General features: G+C 47.4%; 1 long non-coding RNA gene across 1 annotated transcript in view; it reads right to left on the bottom strand.

Annotated features, from left to right (window-relative positions):
- Positions 1–21,102, bottom strand: part of LOC115346412 — a 49,763-nt gene that overhangs the window by 5,507 nt on the left and 23,154 nt on the right. The window contains exon 5 of the long non-coding RNA XR_003925135.2: positions 9,115–9,256. This is a non-coding gene — a long non-coding RNA (uncharacterized LOC115346412). The remainder of the gene's footprint in view (positions 1–9,114; positions 9,257–21,102) is intronic.

Here is a 21,102-nt window from a genome sequence, read left to right as displayed (position 1 = left end):
GCACATACGGTCCTAAGGCAAAAGAGAAATGGGGCGTCCCCACTGACTAGGGGAATCCTGAGGCATGTACTAGTTTAAGCTATCAGTACAAGCCTTCCTGCACCTCATTTGGTGACAGATTCTTGCTGCTGAACACTCACAATGAGATTCAGTCTAAACTGAGACCAAAGTACAGCCAAATGTTGTCTTCATGTCACCTCCCACGACACAAGCAAGTTAGGTGATGACAGCACAAAGTCGCAAGCTGTGTCTCCACCTGCCCTCCCGGGGGACCCCTGACTCTCATGCACATGCTTTCAGCCCCAAATTGATGATGCAAGGGACAGCGGGTTTGCTGCAGGCTGCATTCTACTCCTGGTGGCTCGGGAGGGCGTGTGTGTGGCTGGGAGGGAGAAAGCTGCCGAGGTAATTAGTTAGACCTTGTTTATCCTTAGGCATGTCTCTCTAGCCACCTGGGCCTACCACAGTGCTCCTGGGGAACGCTTTGCTACCAGCCGTCCTGCCGCTCGCCGAGCTCCAGCGTGGCCACCAGAGGTCACGGTGTTCACACGCACGGCATGGAAACCCAGCCAGAGCAGCCCTGAGCTGCCAGCTGGAAATCCAAGCGTGGCATCCCACGGAGGTTACATGAGTGGAAGGGTTGCCAAGTTAGCTAGACGGTTGCTTTGAGTTTTAAACAGAGCTGTAGGGCAAACAGCTATCATGTAACTTACTCTCCTGCTACCTAAAGTCTAGTAATTCTCAACCTAAAATAGTTTTAGCAGCCGGCACAGTTTGAGGATGCAAGTTTATCTGAAACGAGAGCTTGTAATGGAACTTGGGTTTGGGCTTTAGCTGCAGAGAGCGCGTTGCCCTCCTGAGACAGAGCAGCCAGTGGGGCCGTCCCGCACAGCAGCGTGGGCTGGGCTTCCCGTAGCCCGGATCAGGCTCTGCGGCAAGAGCTGTGCCGGCTCTGGGGACGCACGTGGGGAGCCTGCACCTGCAGGAAGGCCTGTAGCCTCTGAAATCCTGGGGTTTCTGTTGTGCACTTGTTAAGCAGCAAACAAGGCTCTTCTATGGAATTCCCCAGTAAAGATGGACAAGCCTGGCGGTTTCGAGGTGGTCGGTCCCCTTGTCCCTGCTCCTTAGGCAGAACAGAAAGAAACCTGTTTATGCTCCAGCTGTCAGGCTGAAGCCAGCGCCATGTCGACTTGGGTTTAACCTTCCAGACTCACATTCAGCATTGTGACATGTGGAAACCCGAAGGCATGTCTTTCGCACTCCTCGATGGAGACGCAACCGTCTAAGAAGGAGAGTGCTGGACCAAGTTAAAAGACCTGTTTTGCCTCTGATCCACTGTGCGACCTCTGTAGATGAGCAGCTTGATTTGCCTCAACCTCCACGCAAGTTCCTTTCCTGGGCTTTTGCAAACTTCAGTGATGCATGTTGTGCTGTATGTGGATATGGAGCCAACATCTCTGGCTGTGGGGCTCCTGGGAAATGCTAGTGAGAAGGCAGGTGCAGCTAGCTCCCAGGCTGAGGACAAGCTCAAGCGTTCTGCTGCCCTCCCATCATCTCCCCTCCCCTCTCACTGGCTCATTTTTGTTAAATTGCTGCTCCTGAGTTCACTGCAAGGTGACTAGAGGGCTGCTTGTTTACTTACGTCTCAGTAAATGAAGTAGTTAGTGAAAAATCACCCTGGTTGAATGAAAAGCTTTATCTGACCGGAAATACCAGCATGCTTGAGATCACACAGGGTGTGAGTGGCAGGCGAAAGTGTTTGAGATACCTTGTTAAAGGTTTCTGAGCTGTTTTAAAGCACAAAATGGCAAAAAAATCTGGAAATAAAACCAATGCTAACTCGTCCACATTTTTCAGTGCAAAATGTGTCAATGTCTGTCTCTGCTCACACAAACACTAGGAACCAGAATGGACTGCCTGAAAGGTTTCAATGCAGAAAGTCGTTTATTTGTTGGGAGGGTTGTTTTTCGGTTTCTTTTCGGGGGAGCTGTTTTCCCAAACATCTATTGGTGGGAAAAACATTCTCCCAGGTGGCTAGAGAAGAGACCATCTGTTAGGATGTCTGGTGAATGAGCAAAGGGCTTCTCCATCCTGTCACGGCCACGAGTGAGTACAGGAATATGGGAGGCTGCCAAGGCTCTGATTTACCAGAGCTGCCCATGGTAGGAGGCAGTCGGTTTTGGCCCAGAGCAGCAAGCAAAGACAGCAGGTATGGCACCCCAAGGCGACAGCAGCAAGATGCTCTCCGTGCAGTTTAGCTCTCCCCTGCTCCCTGCAGTGTAGCCACCCCAGAGGGTGCACAGCGAACCTGCACAGGGGCTGGTGCTGTGGCTGGTGCAGCAGAGGTGAGGACAGAGTAGGCTCTAACATAATACTTGTAAGGGTAACTAACTGCTCCCTTCTCAGTAGAAATGGACGAGGCTGTGTCAGCCCGCCCAGAAGTACAGGCACATGCCAAAGGTAGAGTAGAAACATGCCAGACTCACTCATCACTCCAGGAAATCCGCTTGGATAAGAACAAACTTTCTCTATTATTTTTTCAAAATCTCTCAGACACCTACACTCAACTTTTTGTCATAAGCTGTCTGGAGCTGATTTTATCTTGCACGCTATGCACTTCAATGGGAAGGAAGGGGGTGATGGTTGGGCAACTGATACAAAGCTTCCACTCTGAGCAACCTCAGCTGCAGGTAGCTGATTACTCACTCTTCTTCCTGGCAGGGCCCACTCTACGTCTACCTGCTTTTCAAAGTATTTCTAAACATTTGCGTAGCTGCAGGCCACAGGACCGGCTGCTGTGCCAGAACTAATGGGGCTTGGACTGAGGTCTGAGGGGCTTGAATCGCTGGGAGTTTTGCCACCTTCTGGGCAGCCCGAGCAGGTCTGCCTTCCTCCTGCAACTGCTACGGACCGAGAGCAACTGCTGCTTCTGTCCGCCATTTTTGTGCTCTGTTGTACCAGAAGAATAACAAGTACTTTTCATCTAGAGGCTAGAAGCTTTCAGCAGGGAGATTATACCTTTGTTCCCAACAATCCTTTCAACACCTTATTCTTAATCCAAGACCAGACCTAGAGGCATCTTTTCTCTGGGATTTCCAGCCCATGTGGCTGCCTAGTTCCCACACATGTGAGTGCATGTCCAAAGAGGAATGGGGTAAACGAGGCCACTCAGGACTGTCGTTCCCAGTTCTTGGCAGATCATGCTTTGCCCTGGTCACCTGTGTGTTGTGTTGGTGGTGTTTCCACCACAACCGCTGTAGCTGGATACAGTATAGACATCTGTTTGTTTGGCTTGCTTTTAAAATAAAGCCGGGATGCTGAAGAGTGACATACCACTGATGCTATCATGTGCCACCCCTCAGCCTGACCCTCCTGTGCCGTGCAATGCCGAAGCCAGCATACGTCAGCTACGGCCACATGCCACCACCGCGCTGTTGTGGCGGCGAGGTCCCATTTCCACAGGTTGTCCTGCCTGTGCCGGCCGACCGAGTGGGCTCAAAGATGTGGCTGTGCCACTGCGCGTGTGGCCTTGCTTCTTTTCTCTGTGCAGCCTCGAGGACTCTGCATTACTGCTCCCTGAATGACAGCTGCTACCGAGCGGTCCTGCCAGCCATGCTATGTTCTTCTGGCTACGGCTGAGTCAGCGGCCTTGAAGGGCTGACAAGAAGTGTCACAATTTGCGCTTGTATATTGTGTGCTTTGCAAGTCCACAGAAGCAGCTGGACTTAGAGCAGCTATGTCAGACAAATGACAACTTCAAAAAAATGCCATTTATCCAAAGCCATGCTCCAGATGTGCACTCCTAGGCTGGTTGCATCATCCATACAAATCACTGACTTGGCCGTCTAAAGACGAGTGCTCCTCCTATGCACACAGAGAGCGTGCGAGTGCCTGAGCTAGGCCCAGCGCTGTGGGGGAAGTGCTCTGATGTGATTACTGTGGGACTTGAGACAATTTCCTGGTGAAGTTTCATATATGCTTGAGTCACATCTGCCCTTTGCTCTGGAAATCTCCTGCTTTGACCTCAGCAGGCAGCAGAAAAGACCAAGTGAGAAATTCTCCCACCATTTCTGCTTTTATCCTTGAAGTGTAGCTTTTACGATGGGGCTGGCTATAAGGTATTATTTTTCTTCTGCCTTCAACTCTTGTTTGAATGTTCCTGGTGACGCTCCCAGCTCCTCATCAGAGGTTTGTGCCGACTTCTGATTGAGCAGATAACATGACTGTTATTCTTTCTTCCCTGTTGCTTCACGGTATGCAACAGGACATTAGTCAAAACAGTTGCTTCCAGGTACCTGCTGTTTCAGGAATGACCTATCTACAAATACCTATTACTTGCAGATTTGCTGCTGTATTTACCTGAAGAATCTCCCAAATGAAATGTCAGGGCAACAGGATTGATGATGTAGCACATCCTTCCATCTCTGAGAAGATGACAGGACTGAGAGCAGCTGTAAGTCAACATGAGAACAGGAACTGCACAAAGGATCCCTGCTTTCTGCCAAAGCCACTCCTCACATTGAGTCCTCTCTGCCAGCAGGGGAAAGCAGTACCCCTTTCCTTGGAGGATGCTGGCAAAGATGTGCTTCTAAGTGCTCGTTGTGCCCAGCATTCAGCAACGTGCATGAGCTGACTGAAGCTCTGGGGCCTGTCTCAGCTGTCTGCTGACATATAGTGCCTGTGACCCATAGCTGCCAGAGGCTGTGGTGCTGCCGGGAAGAAGCAAGCTCAGAGGGAAGAGGGCTCTTGCAGCATGAAGCCCATGCTGTTTCTCCCTGCATCTCTGTGGTTTTCCAGGCAGATTTCCAGGCCTGTGTGTATGTCTTGCATCCGCCTAGGCCCCAAAAAAACACCTGAGTCCTAGACTCCTCAGGAAAGAATCAGAGGGAAGGAAATCCCCGTTTCAAACGGCCTCTCTCTTAAAAGGTCTCAAACCATGCATGTGCCACATGTATGCTTTCCACAGCAGCCCCTTATGTCCAGTTCCCTCGGACACAGGTAAGCACAGAGCAAAACAGTTTCAACCCTTCGTCTCTCTGTTCTTTGTCAAAAGAACAAGAGAGAACAAGAGACAGAGGATTGCTGGTGTGATGGAAAAGCCACCCTAATGGGGAGAGAAATGGGGACCACCTTGCAGTTGTGGCCTACAGACAATGTCATTCGCGTGGCCTGTGCATGGCCCCTTACTGCCCAGCCCTTCCAATACCAATACGGACAAGAGGAGAACACGAGAGGTCCTGCCTGCTCAGTGTTTTCTGGATCAAAGCAGAAGGCAAATTAGGGAGGAAGGAGCCCGCCCCATGCAAGCTGGGTTCTTGTTACGTCTCAGAAGACAGTCAGCATGTTGGAGCAACGGGCAGCAGCCAGTGCCTGAGCGTGCCTGGCAGAAGACCAAGAGGGCAAAGACAAGCTCTGTCTACTGAGTAAACGGCGAGCAATCTCCTGTGAGATCTTGGCAGCGGGAGGTATTCTGTAAAATCACAGCTTCCGTTGTGGTGTTTGTTTTGTGTGGAGCTGGGTTTTGTCCCATCGCCATCGGCAGCGGGGAGCTGCTCGGTTTGTGTGAACAAAGGCACTCGGGAACCCCTGGCTGCTCGGACAGATCCCAGCCCTCCCGCTGCCTTTTCACGAGCCGAGCACGTACAGCCACCCAGACATCCTTCACACACCACGCAGACCTCAGTGCCAAGAGCTGGTCTTTGACTCAACTGTGCTCCCACTGCCCCAGCCCTAAAGGGTGGAGGACTTCTTTAGAAACTTCCCGCCACTGCAGAATAAAGACTTAAGAGGTAATACGGCTTCATACTGACATCCTGCACACCCCGTGCTGAAAGAAGAGTATAAATTAAGAGTACAAGAAGCAGTTTTGCCCTCCTATATCATGGCTTTTGTTTTCCTCAAAGCACTAAGACTCCTGGGAGTCGCAGACCTGACAGCTCTAAAGACGTGATGGCATACAGGGCAACTGCAGCTCTGGTGCGCTTCTGGTCTGTGGGGATTTCTGGCGTCATGCTGAGTAGTTTCATTGGATCTGGACTGTGCTCTGCTGTGGGGAGGGCTGTTAACATCGAAATGCCAGAACCTTAGAGTCATACCTGGTATCAGTGAGGAAACTGGAATGAACATGTATTTTCCCAAACCTGACTTCACAGTTTTCCAAAAAGCAACAAAAACAATTACAAAGATATTATAATATACATGCATGTGTGTATACATATATACACAGGCTTGCTCATCCTGCTGAAATGCCACAGGTTAGCCAAAGTGAGGCTGCTCTGGATTTAGCAAAAGCAGATCAGATGTGGCAGCTTTGACTTATGTATCTAGGATGCTGTCGGCTAATGCTTTCCAATTCCTCTCTATGCTACTAGAAAATTCATTACAAGAGGGGCCTCGGAGAAACATTTTGCTATCGTTATTATCACATGAAGTTTCGAATGGGGCTCAAAAAAAGGTGGTGCTTAAAAAGCACCTCATTTGAATTCATGCCAATGGCATATTTATGATACAGGACTGAAATGTGTCCTGGGGATGGATTTATGGCATGTGATGGAAACACTGCATCTCAGAGATGGATTTTGCATGAGTATGGATACACACATCCATGACTGTACCTTTAAACTGCCTGGGACTCTAATTAAAATTTATTGCAATGGCTGCAGGTCACATGAAATACCTCCAAGTGCCTCAAAGATCCTTCCATGCTAAGATCTTAGCTGGCATCAGCAGGGTTGGGGGATACCTCCCTGTTAACTCAGAAACTCTGTACTGATGCGGGGGCTGCTCTTCAGTACCTATCTGGAAAGATACTGCAGCGCTGGGGTTAACTGCACCCAGGACATCCCCACGGGACCAGTATGTCCGGGCCACAGCAAAACCCACAGCTTCTGATGAAAAGTTCCCATTGACCTGAGAAGTCTGTGGCTTAATATTTGTCAAAATCGTAAAGATCTTTACTGTGGCGTGAAACTTGAAATGAAACTACGGTAAGAATATATTTAAATACTGCCACTGGATGGATTAATATTATTTTAATCTGGTGGATTGTTTATAAACTCAAAGAAATACACTTTCAGGAAACAAGGATTATAGATTAGATTTGGCAAATACATTTGGCTGAGTCAGGTACTAGGAGGGGGTGACATTTTTCATTTTCCTTTCATTTTGTTTTCCTATCATTTCATTTCTTTTTAAGGAAACCCTTTGGATTTTTTCCTTTTTAAATGTGTTCATGTTGAAAATAGCTAGGATTAGATGCTGAAAAAAGGAAATGTTTTGGTCAACACCAACCAAAGTTTTTATGAGTCTTCCTTTCACTTTGTTGAAAACATGCTTTCAGGTTGATGCAAAAGATAGTATTTTCTTTAATTTCTTTTTGGTTCCTCCTTAACAAAAATGCCCCTGAACCTAGCTTTTTAAATGCATCTACTCACAGCAGATATATTTTAAATATATCCATTCACAGCCTGTGAGGTTGTGAAGCAGAAACTGAAAAATAAAAGCAGCACTTCTAAGTTGATGCAGCTCTACCAGACCACAAGGCGCAAAGGCTGCTCAACCCAAAGTGTACCGAGACGAAGTGCCCGTTCTGCTTAGTGAAGCAGATGGTCGCATCTGAAAGCCAGCGAGTTTCTGTGGCGTGCTTGCTCCAGAGAGAAGGCTGCTGTAGCTGATCTTGTTAATCTTGCATGATTTGGAGCTGGGTAAAAAGAGGGTTAAGCTGGCTCCCTATTAATTCAGAATACTCACTGACTACAGGTACTCATAAATACTGGCAGCTCACAGGTGTTTAGGAAAATGGAAGATTTTGGTTCCTCCATTGTGCTCAGGAAAAGCCTTCCTAGTGTGCCACTGATCCAGCCTCATTTGAGGCAGCTTCATGCGTAGGCTAGGAATATTTCATGAGTTTTACTTTCTATTTAGGAGGGTGGAGGGTGCTTTTCAGAGTCCGCAGAAAGAATGCAAGGCTTTGCATAGCCCATTGGCAAATGAACAAAGATAGCTTGGAAGCTATGCTCCTCCACTGCTCCCCTTCTTTCTATCTATTTGGTTTCCGTTTCTATACTATCAAGGTAATTTTCACCGAAACAAAGCTGAGCAAGCCTTCTGAGTCACAGCAGACAGAAGAAGGCACAGACTCAGCTGCCAGGATGAATTCTGCCAGTTGCAGAAGTCAGGACTCACTCCCCGAGTCGTAAAATTAAAAATGAGTTAAACATCCAGCAGGTGTTAATAGAAGGCACGAACCACCTGGCAAACCACAAGCCTTGGAAGAGGTACAAACTAAACGGAGACAGGAAATCCCCCACCCAGCCAGGACCTGGAAGTTGTCTACAACTGAAGGAGAAGTAACTGGGATGGTTTACTTTAGGTCAATTATTTGCAATCGACTGAATATTAGTGACATTCATTCCCTTAGTTCTACAGTAATGTTATCAAATGAGTGAAAGATCAGCCCTTGCTATCTCCCTTGACCAGCTTTCTCTAATGGGTAGGTTCTCTCCTCTCTGAAGACCTGATCCTGATCTCCTTGAGTCAATGGCACTTCATCATGATGCAGGTGTCAAAGGAGCACTTCTGCCAGCCAATATCTCTCTATACAGCTGGGTCACAGTCTCAGGGCATTCAGGGCTGGCTGATGGATAAGGAAAGGGAATCATGTCCATGAGCTGCAAGGAAGGCTAAATTTATATGTAGAACCGGGCTGCGAAGTTTCAAGGATTGCTGCTTAAATAAAATGTCTTTGCTCCCATCTTTACTATTCCTTCACAGAGATCCAAAAGCTGACAAAGATTACAGGGCAACAGACAGAGGTGCATATTTTATGGATAAGGCAAGGATAAGGCAAAACAGTTGTAAACATGGCCAATACTCCCAAGGAGGAAGCTGGCTGGGACAACAGTCCCATACTTTTCTGTCTGGCATCCCATTTCACCTGGCCTGAATCTTCGCCAGAGTAACACGTCTTTTCTGAAATCCACCCACTCTTACTAGTAGAAAGTTTTTCGTTTCCTTATTCACACACCTCCCCTGCCCCAGCATGCCCTTGTTGCTTCAGACTGGCTCCAGCTAACTTTATGCATATTTATCTTGCAGAAACAATCAATCACTTACTTCTTCTGGTTTATGGACGTTCTCCCCATCTGGCACCTGGCTCCATTACGGTTTGTTGTATTGCGTGACCTCCCTGTCCTCCTGGAGACTTTGCTATGGCTCCCAGCTCTGTGCATCAGCGCCAACAGCCACGGGTTAGGCCCTGCAACAGAATGAGGAAGGACTGTGTCTCTACAATGGCCAGTTACTCCTTTTGCTGTCCAGGTACGCTTTTGTCAGGAAATAGGAACTCATTTTAACTGTCTGCTGACAAAGATGGACGGGGCTGGGTGAATTTTGGAGTTCTCTGGCTAGTGCTACAGACGGGACATAAAACTGATCAGAGACACACCAAGCGTACACACTTCCACATGTCATTTTTTCGGCACAGAAACCACTCACTATGAATAAAGGGGCAAGAGTAACTCAAGGCTTCTGGAGACAGAGGCTGAGGTGGTGACGAGCTATGTTCCTACAAAAGGTATGAGCTTGGTCTTGTTATCTAGTTCTCAGTGTACCAAGGCAGCATATTTGCATTGCAAAGTGTTCCTCATATATCAATGGGTCTATGCAAGGCAATTAGTAAGTATTTTAAAGCTTTCCAAATAAACTTCAAAGCAGGAGCACTTCCTGTTGGTGGGGAAGGGCTGGCTAGGAGTGGGAGCTCTGAATGCCACCTGCTAATCACTTCGTTCCTGTCGTCAAACGTAAAGGAATTGCACCTCTTTAGGTGAGATGCCTTGTATCAGTTATAAGATCCAATTTGCCTTCTTTCTGGGACTACGGATATTTAAAATGCTCCGTTATTCTCCCAGTGAAATTCACTCCTGGCTCAGGACACCACCGTGTTTCTCTGCTGCCTCCTGAACACCACCCCCAGAAACTTGGGTGCCTGATGGGCTTTGGAAAATGATCAAGGCACGCAGCAGAGGCAGAAAGCTTGGCTCTTTGGTAGCCTGAGAAAGCTGTGGTGCTTCTCAAGGCAGACCAGCAATTAGATGAAATGAAAGGCAGTCATTATGTGAGGATGCTCATGGGTTACCTGGCCTGCCTTACACATACCTACAGTATCTCCCATAGTCAAGTGTCAGATTGCAGGGCACATCTTAGTTTAACTGTAGACCCAGCACAATTACAGAAACATGTATCTTTTGGAAACATAATTGACCCTTTGGAACTGACACACCATGAAGATGAAATTAAAAAAAGCAACAACGCATTGCAAATATTTGGGCAATTTCCTCTTGGCACATAATTGCTTGTTTTGTGACCTAAAAACCAGTATTCCTTACAGTCCTTCACGAGGGTACAGGTTACTTAAACTATTTATAGATGCTTTGATCCTTTCTGCAATTGAGGCGGTGATACACGGATCAACCAAATGTGACATAATTCTTGATGCTGCCGTCTTGAGCTATGCCTCATATGACCTACCAACTCCTCATAGTTGCTGTGGGCACACTTTATCAGCTCCATCTATTGCAGACTTTGAAGAGGTCCCTCCCTAGCACAGAGGATGCTTGAGAAACGGAGGATACCAGGCATGCTATGTTGTGTCATCGGCCCTTGATGAGGGGGTGAGGGAAGTCCGTCTTGGCAGTACTTTTCCACTCGCTTTCCTACCGGGGAGCTGGTAACCGGGCTGTTACGACATGTATGAGCTTTAGCAAGTGAGGCTGATCCTTGCAGAGCCAGAGGTCAGATTTGGCTTGGAATACCTCAGCAGTATGGCAATGCTAACACAAAAAAGTGAGTTATTTTCAGGTATGAGAGATCTCAGGTGTTCCTTCCTTCCAGAAAGCACCTGCAGTTGAACTGGCATGGACCTAGTTAATACATATTCAATGATTTGTGTTAGTAACTCACTGGAGATGTCTGAAAAACATGAGCATTAAAGTCTCTGGAGCCTCTTTTCATTCAGCAGTCACTTCCTAGCATCTCCCATGCTCAGACAGGAGCAAAACTCCAGAGCTGGCAATTTCCCACAGAACAGGAATCCTAAATAACATGAACTTTCTGTTTTGACAATGCAATTGCTTTGTTGCCATAACATTAGTACGTTTCATTTTGACAACTGTGAAAATATTTGTCTGTCAAAAGGTAGGAATGATATATTGCATTTAAGATCCAGGACAGTATTAAACATAACTGTGAAAAGCAACTTGTAAAACAAAGAAATTAATGAAAATTACAGTCTTTGGAGGTAGGATAAGGGATGGGGAGCAGTCCCTATGAAAAGGAAACCTGACGAGAATAAAGAGCAAGAACACCCCACACAAGAGAGCGGTTGGGAAGCCAAGAGGCTGGCTGACAAGCAGATACACCCGTCCTGGTCACCACTGGGGCACACATGCACCATGATGTGCAAGATGAGCATGCTCCTGTATTGAGTCTCGATCCTAGACTGCACCCTATGTCTCAACTTCCTGCCCCACGAAAATATTTTGCCTTTGAGGAAGTGTTTGTGTGTCTCAAGGGGTGAAGACTGGAACAGAAAATGTCATTTTTTTCTTTTCTATCCAGAAGACAAACCACAGCTGGCTTCCCGGGAGCAAGGGCTTGACTCCTGTGTGTGGCAACAGATCTGGTGAGAGACAAGGGAGTGGTGGGACTGGAGAACTGCTCTGCTGGAAGGGCTGTCTCAGGAGGGAGCAGGCAGGGCCTGTAAGAGATCCCTCTTGTCTTGTTACCACAGGAGCAGGAAAACAGGCAGAAGGGGACTGAGGATCCCCTAAGAAGCTGAAGATCTACCGAAGGAAGCCGGAGAGGAGCAGGAAGCAGTGAAGGGCCAGTGCTATGTCGAGTCCTTCCCTCAGGACCTCACTCCTGAGATTTTCTACAGGAATACTTTTGATTCCTAGTGGGCAGAGCTGCCTTGGTTGGTGACAGCAAAGCGGGACTCAGATTTCAAGCAGCTGGAACAGTGAATGGCGTTGCTCAATTGACATCCCTATGGATTTTCTTGTGAGGACTGCCGACAACTACCCTTAGTTCCCTCGGCCTCCTCGCTGGGGTGGATGGACTGTGACACCAGAGCGATTTAGGGAGCCCTTACCCTCAAGCCATGGGTAGCAGGGGAGGAACTCACATCCAGCTCTAGATCTCAGATACACCAGGTTTCGTTGCTCAGGTTCGAGGATGTCAAAGATGTATCGAGGCCTGGAACGAGCTGCAGGCTTTCTGGACCATGACTTACTGGAAAGAGCTAGTCAGGTTTTGATCCAAGGCAAAAGAAACCCAGAAAAGGCTGCTCTTCTCAGAGATTGTATTGCCACTGCAACAGTGAGGATTAACCTGGAACTTTCAGCACGGATCTTCTGCTTGTGAAAACCTGGCCTTTCAAAGTCTGTGCTCCTATTTGAGCCTCTTCTGTAGTTTTATTAGGAAAAAACTTACAGTTACGTACGCAGGGGAATTCCCCCTTGTCCTGCCTAAGCAATAATGGGACATATAAGCAAAAGAGCCTCCAAACACAGCATCTTAAACAAACTTCACTAAGTAAGTGGCCTGTTTCTCCAAAATTACACTTCCCATAAATATTTTCTCCTCTCATTTCCGGTGTGCTACTTGTTACATTATTTGTTCCAGTCAAATCACCATGTGGCAACTGCTAACATACCTACTCTGACTATAACTGCCCTAGGAGCAAGTGAAACTGCATGGACAAGAAGGACAAGTGGAAACGGAAACCAGTGATACGGCAAAGTGCAAACTGATAAAACCAATAAAAAGCCCTCTCCTTTCCTGATTGGCAATGGACCATGTTGGTAAACTGGCCTTTAACATGGGTGACAGAGACCTGCTTTAGAAAGGTTTTTTTTAAAAGACCAGAGGGCACAGTGTTTGGGCTAACGTGGCAGTCTAAGGCACATCTGCTCGTGACTCAGTGCCTCTGATGTCATTCCTGCTGTTGGCACGAAAAGAGAGAAAGAGCAGAGAGTTCAGATAGGACCAGGGCAATTTCTAACTTAAAATGGGTGGGATGTCGCACACCAAAATCTAGCAAGGCAGCAGCGTCTGGTCTCCCAGACCACCTCCTCATTAAAACTCCTCCTCCCTCCCCACAGAAAACAACTGGGGCCAGTATTTTAACATTCAAGTGGTTACTAAAGAAAGGCCCTGTGTGTGAGCAGTACATCCACAGGCCTTTGTCTCTTCCCTGCTGCACCCAGACACGTTTGCATCTTGTTCTAGTCCTGTCTCTGGAATGAGCAACGCTATCTTTATTTCAGGCAGCCTTTAGGGACACATGGGCCTGTGTCTCAGCGCCAGCCCTGCAGACTCTCCACAGATGCGAATCTGCCTCTTGGCAGTCCATGCTGCTGCGCTTGTGTGGATGGTTTCTCCTAACGCTGGCTGTTTCCAAGGGCTGTGTCAGTACCCATTTTGCACCAGCCATATCTCAAGACAAAAACTGACAGTGCTGGCTCCTCTGTGAAGATGCTTTGGGGTCCGCAACTGTTTTTAATGAAGACTAAACACCAGCCCCTGGACTAATGGTTGCATGCCAGTTCAAGGGAGACAGCATTAGTACCTCCTTTCTCTCTTGTCCCCAAGAGGTGGGAGGCTTCTTCTGTTGTCATCCTTACTCCCAGTGATTTCCCTTCTCCCTTTTTCACGAAGCAGCAATTTCTTCCCCGCATTGGCATATCCTCCGCAGCCTGCAGGCAGCATCAAAGAAAACGATGGCAAGTTGTGGCCTGTCCCGTCGGAATGCCATTCGCAGGCAGAGGGAGCAGCGGGAGGCACGCAGGACTGACCTCGCTGGTGGAGGCAGGCTGTGAGGTAGGGAGCTGCAGAAGATAAAATGCACCTGTTTTATTGAAGGCGTGTTTACATCGAGGATCAGATCCCGTCTTACTCTGCTAAAACCGTAAAGTGGAGTGGCTTTTCTGGAACAGCTCCTGAATGGGCTTGTCCAAACAGCAGCAGGGGAACATCAAAAGGTGCAGTGATCATCCACAGATAAGTACCCGAACTGTCTGATCCCGAGCTACCCCCAGGCATGGCTTAGTAGTTTGTCTGCCTGTGATGAGCTCTCTCTATAGCTCTCCCTTATACCAGAGCCTCTTTCCATGGCAGTTGCTTCATACACATGGTAAAGGGCTAACTGACTGTCTGTCAGTCAAGAAGGTTTGATAACCAAAGAATAGTTAACTTGTCGGATAACCCTCTGCGTGAAGCCCTTTGAACAGAGAAAGGAATGGGAACGCAGGCTTGGGTCAGTGCTAGAGCAAGCAAGTCCCCACTGCAGTGACCCAGCCACAGTGGGAAGTGTGTTTGCATCAACCATCCTTCAGTAATTATAGCAACAGATGACTCAAGATCAAAGTGTGTTTGCGAATGATGTGGCGAAGTAAATCTATGTAAATCTCAGCTTTTTTATCTCTGGATCTGTCTTTAATGCTGACTTCTGTCCGGCTTTAACCCGCCCTGGGAAAACAGCTTCCACTGTTGCAACGCTGGTCTGAACAGACCCCCGAGAGCCATCCGGCTTCCTCCACTCTCACCTCCTTGACTTGTGCACAGTATGGCTGCTGCTGGCTCACACAACAGCCGTGGGGACAGCAACCGCTTGTCTTTGGGGCCTGATCTGCAGAGTTTTTCTCAATGCAGAAGGGCACGTTTGCTGTCACGGTGAGTCAACAGAGCCAGGTGCCCGGGTGCTTTGTGCTGACATGCCGAGGTGCTGCCGGTGGTTACTACTTCCAGGGTCTGCGCATCCCATTATCAGCACCCCAGCGGGCAGCTGCTCCTCCGCTGGCCGTAGCCCAAGTGCTCCAGAGACGGTTTCTGATCCAACTTCTCCCGGCCTTGCCCAGCCATAAGGCTAGACTCCAAAGAGGGTTTGGCAGGAAGGCTCTTTGATTCAGGGTAACACAGGCGACAGTCAGTGGCCGACCGGCACGTGGAGAGGGCACCATTTGCCCAGCCCTCCGAATATATCCCGTGATCGCCCTTCATCTAGGTTGAATCTGCTTCATCTTCTTTCTGTCACGTATCCTCCTATCAGCTTCTATCATGTGTTTATCCTGTATTTTCTAATTAGTTAATTACTTTGCCCATGATGCTAAGCTCCAGTCGCTACCCACACCAGGTGTTCTCTTTGTGCCATCGATCTGTAAGCGCTCCATTGGGATGTCTCCTCTCTGCACAACCTACTTCTGGACAGCACCACACACTTCTGGGGAGATCTTTCCAAGCCCTTGAATGCACTGCAACTCTCCCGCTCGTTAGTCTAGTTCCCAGCACTTTCACAGCCTTGCTTTCAGTTCCCTTTCATTTGCACTACTGCAATAAAATACTTTTTTTTTTTTAGTTCTTCGTCTTTGTAACATGGCTTTTGTCTACAACCTTCTGCACGCGAGGAGCAGAATTCTTGGTGTCAGCTTAAAACGCAACACAGGATACAATCCTGCCAGAGGAGTAACTTGCTGGGTGAGACTGCTAACGAGAACCTTAGCTGTCCTTGCCTGTCTCCCCTCAGAGGCCGACCACCAGGGGCTTGGTCCCAAATGTCACTGCAGGGAACAGGACTAAACACCTTGTAGGGCCACGGTGAGAAGGGATTGTGATGATCAGCAGTTCGATTTGTTTTGTTGCTTGTGTCACAGATGTTCACGTGCCTCAACTCATGCTGCAGCATGTAGTGGATAGCTGGTTCTCCAACAGAGGTTAGCGGGAAGCAGGCAGGGAGAGGTTTTCTAAATGTGAGAAATGAAGAGAGAGAAGTTACTCCACACACTGGCCTCTCGTGTGGTTGCATGCTGGCTCCAGACATCTTTCCTGCACAGTTCCTGGCTAAAGGTGTTTTGAGTGACAAGCAGCAGAGTGCGGAGAGAAGGCCAGGGTGGCTCAGGGTTAGATGGAGAGAATGAATCCTGACTTAGAAAGCATTCCCCAGATGTCCCTGAGATGGTCTTGATCTCTCTTGCTTTCATTTGCTGTTTTACTTCCAAAGGCATCTCCATAGCCAGCGCCTTCTGCACAGTTACCATGGGGCAAGGATGACCATGTTGGGAAAAGTTTAGAGTTGCCACCTGGGACTAGGGACCGATGCCATCCATACACAGGATTTCCCAAATCACATCAATCATCTAGATTTTTCATTGCTTATGCTGAGATGCTGTGTTGCTCCTACACGCTTATTTCTCAGTAGGGTAGAAAGGCTTAATTATTGGGTTACAAAGCTCCCAAGGGTCTTACGAAAACTGAAATGGAAAAGCAAAGTATCACGACGTACTGGGACTCCTTAAACCGTGATAGGCTGCTATCCGGCAATTTCCTGTAATCCAGGGGAATTCTGTCCCCAAAACCAGCTGCCCAACATACATGTGTTTTGGTTGCTACCATCAAAGTATACAAGACGAACAGGCAATTCGTTATCATTTAGGGTATCGCTCTGAATGTTATCATCTGAGCTTCTTAAAAGCTTAATCTTTCTGTCCCTGGGATCACATCTTCCTGATGAGGAACAATTAAGAGTATCCTGTGGTGAAACACTGGATTACTATTAATGCAACTTGTAGTGCCCTGGAGTTTTAATTGACTCCAAGTGTTTAAACACATGCCTGACTTAAAACATGTGGGCACTCTCATTCCTGCCACAGGAGCTACCAATGCTTTTCACGCAATGCCAAGAAATGTTAACTATTAAAAACATGTTTGATCGTTTATTAACCTCAGCTCCTCACATGCCCTACTCAAAATCCCTCATCAGAAAGTGATGAGCACTTAATGTGCCCTTGAAACTAAGCAGGGCTTTAACTACATCTTTCTTTTCCTTAAGTCTTGCAGGGAGAAATGTCTGGATTTTGTTAGTGCAATAGCTATCCATAGATTTTTGTTTGCCTCTGAGCCACATTCAGTTGGGGTCTGTAATATCTGGAACCATTTTTGTCAAAATTTTCAAGATAGGAGCCAAGCTTTGACATTTGCACAGCAAACTTAAATATGAGGATGCTTTGACGGTGGCCCTTGGTGGTAACGTGCTTTTGTCAAGCTGTATATAAGCTTACAGGTGAGATGAAACACTCAAACAGCTTATGTGGTAGGGACAAAGGGGGTACCCTGGGCCATGACTGCCACCTGGCTCAGATTATAAAGACAACATAGCTGAGGTTTTCACCCATATGCAGAAGGCAAAGGGAGGTCTGCTAATTATTTAAAGGAAGTCAGGGTTTGACATCAAAGTCTGTTCTCTCATCCCACCCTTCCACTTCTCCTTTCCCATTGCAAGCTATCAGATGGAGACAGTGAGGTTTCAGGAACGTGCCTTGTGTTTGCTACCTGTGTGTACAACTGGGATACAGCTGCATCTCAATGCCTGCACGGAGACTCACAACCGCTCCCGCAGTACTGGTTGAATTTCCTGGGCCACGTGCTGAAGCAGATGCAAGGTGCTTGCACGAAAAAGAGCAGAGATGGCTGGATTTGGTGCTCTGGGCCCTCCTCTCGCTGTACCTCATCTTCATGGGATGAGGGCCAAGGGGAGCAAAGGCACTGGTTGCTGCCAATGGCTATCTACAAGGAGCACTTCGTGTAAGTCACATATGTTGCTCTGCTAAATGTCACGATCCAGGAATGCAGCTACTGCTTAGGCAGCTGCCAGCTGGCCAAAACAACTGCAGGTGTGTATCTTTTTATTTGTTTATATATGTAAATCGAGTCCAAAGTCTCCAACGATTAAGTCATGCGATGCAAGGCATGTGACAGAGTGGTTAAGAAATAGCGAAGGGCAGACAAGGGTGACAGGAGGAAAGCATTTCAAAGTGGCAGCTGTGATCTAAATCGTGTTGGAATTGGGTAACCTGGATTTAGGGGAGAGGTTGGAAAGGAAGGGCGTAGCACTGGGAGAGGAGCTCTTTGGTTTTTTCCCTCTGGAAAGGGCCCTGATCCTCAGACTTGGGCCCTGATTTTTTGTTTTACATCCGCTACTGCAGGGCTAATGAGTGCCCACCGACCTTATCGGAGAGGGGCCTGACTGACACCCAGAGAAGCCACAAGTTACTGGGGTCAGCTGCAGGTTTTGGGACGTGCTCCCGGCACCAGCAGCGGCCTCCCCCTCTTTCTCCTCTCCTCTCCTCTCCTCTCCTCTCCTCTCCTCTCCTCTCCTCTCCTCTCCTCTCCTCTCCTCTCCTCTCCTCTCCTATCCTCTCCTCTCTCCTCTCCTCTCTCCTTTCTCTTCTCCTCTCCTTTCTCCTCTCCTCTCCTCTCCTCTCTCCTTTCTCTTCTCCTCTCCTTTCTCCTCTCCTCTTTTCTCCTCTCCTTTCTCCTCTCCTTTCCTCTCCTCTCCTCTCCTCACTCCCCCTCTTGCCTCAGGACACAGGTGATGGTGGCCTGTGGCAAGCTCAAGGCCTTGGCAGCTCAGCTCAGCTCCCTGAGAGATGGGCCAGCTCACAGCTGGGGTGACAGTACACTCCTCAGTCCTCCCGGTCTCCCCTTTCTCCTTCAAATGGACAGTGGTGACACACGGGTCTCTGCCTTGCTCCTTGTTGCACTAGCAACTGGATGAATTGTCCTTCTAGGCACACATCCTTTTTCCCACAGGGGCAGCGTTAATGGCTTTTAGCTGTAAGTGCGTGCCACTGTTCACAGGTGCCAGAGAAGTTATTCAGCTCTTTGGTAGACATGCGTTGCCCCAGTAGTTTATCGCTGGCACATGAGAAAAGGCAGAGAGGTGAACGAAATGGGCTTGTGGACAGGACTCTGTCTGCTGGACTCATGTTGGATGACATGAGAAGTCTTAAGCTGAGTGGAAAATGCCCACTTTAATGGCAACTGGATTTGAACCCATAATTACCACAACCATCACATGTCTGATTCGCAGTTGTGCGCACAAACAAATGACTTGCCCATACACTGACTGTGCTTCACATTAAATGCCCCTGGGTCCTGGTCTTAAAAAAACACACAAAAAACTGTCTTGAGCAATACTGGTCTGATCCTCACGGAGATGAGTAGGAATTTCTGTATTGACTTTAGGAGAGCTAGACTGTACCCTTACACACAAACCAGCCCAGTGTCAGACATCAAATGATGTTGTTCCCTAGCAGTCTACTGATGTTATCACAATTCCTTTGAGTAGTTGGAAAGAACAAGATCCTACAATGACAAACCACAACGTTTGTTGTGGTACATAAAGACAAGTTAAAAAAAAACAAAACACCTTCCCAAATAATAATAATAATAATAATAATAATAATAATAATAATAATAATAATAATAATAATAATAATAATTTTTAAAAAGTGCATTTCATGTCCCTTTTGTTTTTCATGGACCAAGCACCTTACAGACAATTTGCTCATGATCTGCGAAACAAAGGGGACTAGGGCCCATCACGGAAGACAGACATAAAATAGCTATAAAATCAAGCCTAGAGAGGAGAACTGCACCATTAAAAATGAATCATTACCTTACACATAAAACTCTAAATCAGCACCACATTTACTAAGCTTTGAGGCGTACGATTCCAGGGAACAATGAAAAGCTTATTTTAAATTAATTGATATTGTTACTTCTGAGTTTCTTGCTGCTGGCTGCTTTCATCCAGAGACTAAATGCTGTTTATAGCGCTGCCATATGGAAAGCACTGGTACAGCCAGTAATTGTTTTACCTCCACTGACTGTTGGCTTTGTAGAAATGAAGTGTTTGTATTTTTGCTATGAGTATTTTTCTTTTAGGTATATGCCTAATACAAAACCAGCACAAAGAGGTAGGTTTGAGTCTCTGATAAATAGAAGTGTCAAATTTTACAGGCTGTTGTGGCCCGTTTTTTTTTCAGAAAGGATTTCCAAACTCTTAAGCTCAGATTCATCAAGCACTGTGAGTTTCTGAGTCCATAATTAATCTGCAAGGTGGATATGGAACGTGTGTTTTAAAGACCGAACTTGTGCCTAAAACCAGTCGAACGGAGAGTAAGAAATGTGCAGACACTCAGCAGGCACGCACACTGACATTCTGCCGTGGCCCTCAGTAAGGGAAGCTGGAGCAGGAAAACTAAGCGGGTTTAACCTGGAGTGTGATAAATGAATTAACAGGATTATATAATGTGTTTGTCACACCAGTGGCTGGACTTGATGCACTAGGAGTTACTTTCCAGTCCTGTATTCCTACACAAAGCCTAAAATACGTATTAAGTCATCTAAACAAAAGTGCTCCCTGACTTCAGTGGATGTTCCACAGATGTGGCACGGGGGAAAAAAATCAGACTGTCTGTATTTAAAGTTCACTCATTATATATTTACACTAACACCACGATTTACTCACGCAGCAGTGATGTATGTAAATGTTGACCTAAATTTTAAGGGTGATTGGAGGTGTTTGCTCCAACAAGCCATATTAGTTTGACCATTTCCTTGCTAGATACCCTTGGCAGTTCTCCCCTAGAAGAGTAGCCAGTCCAGATATAGAAAGACACTAAGAGGGTTAAGCAATATGCCCTATAGACTTCTATGCCCTGTCATCATGAGACCGTATGATTTCATTCAATTACCAAGTTCTAATATGCATGTGGCACTTTGGATTGATTGTCTGTTGGCTTTTGCAGAGTTGTTAGACAGAGGGGGAAAGTATTTTTTCCATCGGTGCTGTTTGTTTGTTATTCCGCTGTGAACTCCCCCAACTCCTTAGTGTCAAAACACCTGGCAGCGCTGTCATGTTGGTACTGCTTGTTTGTCCTGTTACCCCGAGTGCCGCGGCGGGTGGGAATTTGGCTGCCCCTGGGGAAGCGAGCCACATCAAACACCGGCGCTTGGAGTAGCATGTGGATTGTGCTGTCTGTTTACTCCCTGCTGGGATTCAGGTAGGCCGGGGGTTTGGGCTCTTCTTGCTTGGGGAAGATGATCCCCTAAGAAGATGTCGCTGCGCTGATGAGAACGACGGGAAGGATCTCCATAAACGATACGGGGTTAAAGTGGGGAGCACAGTGATTCTGGACTAACACCGCCAGCATGGGTGACACCCCAGCCCCACTGGTACTGGCCACGCATGAGTTCGTAGAAGTC

Source organism: Aquila chrysaetos, chromosome 1, assembly GCF_900496995.4.
Source record: "Aquila chrysaetos chrysaetos chromosome 1, bAquChr1.4, whole genome shotgun sequence".
Taxonomy (NCBI): domain Eukaryota; kingdom Metazoa; phylum Chordata; class Aves; order Accipitriformes; family Accipitridae; genus Aquila; species Aquila chrysaetos.
The sequence above is the reverse complement of the archived record's forward strand: the minus strand, read 5'-3'. Positions and strand labels throughout refer to the sequence as shown.